Source organism: Mytilus trossulus, chromosome 4 (genome assembly GCF_036588685.1).
Source record: "Mytilus trossulus isolate FHL-02 chromosome 4, PNRI_Mtr1.1.1.hap1, whole genome shotgun sequence".
NCBI lineage: Eukaryota > Metazoa > Mollusca > Bivalvia > Mytilida > Mytilidae > Mytilus > Mytilus trossulus.
The window spans coordinates 4,774,158-4,775,289 of NC_086376.1; positions in this window are offsets into that span (position 1 = coordinate 4,774,158).

The window sequence follows — 1,132 nt, forward strand, 5'->3', positions numbered from 1 at the left end:
ATACCATATGGACTTTTTTCTGCCTTATTTGATAACAATGCTTTTTTTTTTATATATATATCAATTTATATTTATACGTTCGAAACGGGATTGTCAAATCAGAGTTGAATGAATGTTTGCAGTTTTAGGACATTTGAACTGCATTTAACAGTTTCTTTGATGTTATTTCATCTTTTATAATAAAATGTGGGCGGGTCACATATGGGATAATATAAGATATAAATTTAAATTAAGGTTTTGAACAAAAACTGAAATAATTGCCTAAAGTTATATCCATAATAAAAAAGCATTGATTTTGATGGTATATAAGCAACAAAAAAAACATCAGCTGTTTACATGCAGAATGAATTAGCATGGTTTTTATCTCAAAAAAACTAATGATGTAATGAATCCAAAATTGAAGCCATGCAGGCCTAGAAGGTCCGGAGGTTTGAAACTTGTTCGATATTAAAACTATAAATTTTTGAGAGAAATGTTATTAGGTGCATCATGATTTTTCATATTTGAAACATAATCTTCCACGAAAGTTTACTTAAAATAACAGATTCGTTAATAAGTATTTTTGGTCCTCAGTTCCTAACAGGGGTCGCGGTAGCCTAATTGTCTAACTAGTTTGACGTCTGTATAACTAGCTTGTCAATACTGTTGTTTTAAGGTCATGTTCCGGTCGCACAAATGACAAGTGCGTTCTACTCCAATCTAATTTGTCTTTGATTGTCAGTTTTCCCGACGAAGCGTGACGGTACTCACCGGGCACTCCAGCTTCCTTCATCGGTAAAATAAACTTGCCGCCACGACCTGAATTAATTAATCAGTCTTGAACATACACATATACTTCCATTGTCACAATACAGCGGTTAACTTTACAGTCTTATAGGTCTTATATGTCGAGGTAAAAAGTAACAACAACACAGAAGTAGAAACAAGTTGAGAAAGTGGTCATGGTGCAGAAGATAAGGTAAAATGCAGAGAATATCTTAAACATTTGGTTTCCTTGGATTGACGCTGTGCAGCACAGTAAATTACAATATGCACTTGAAATATGCATAGAACAAAATTTCCCATTGTCAATGATATGGAATTGGACCAAAACATTAAACGATAAGAGACATCATAACGATTGTTTTATCAA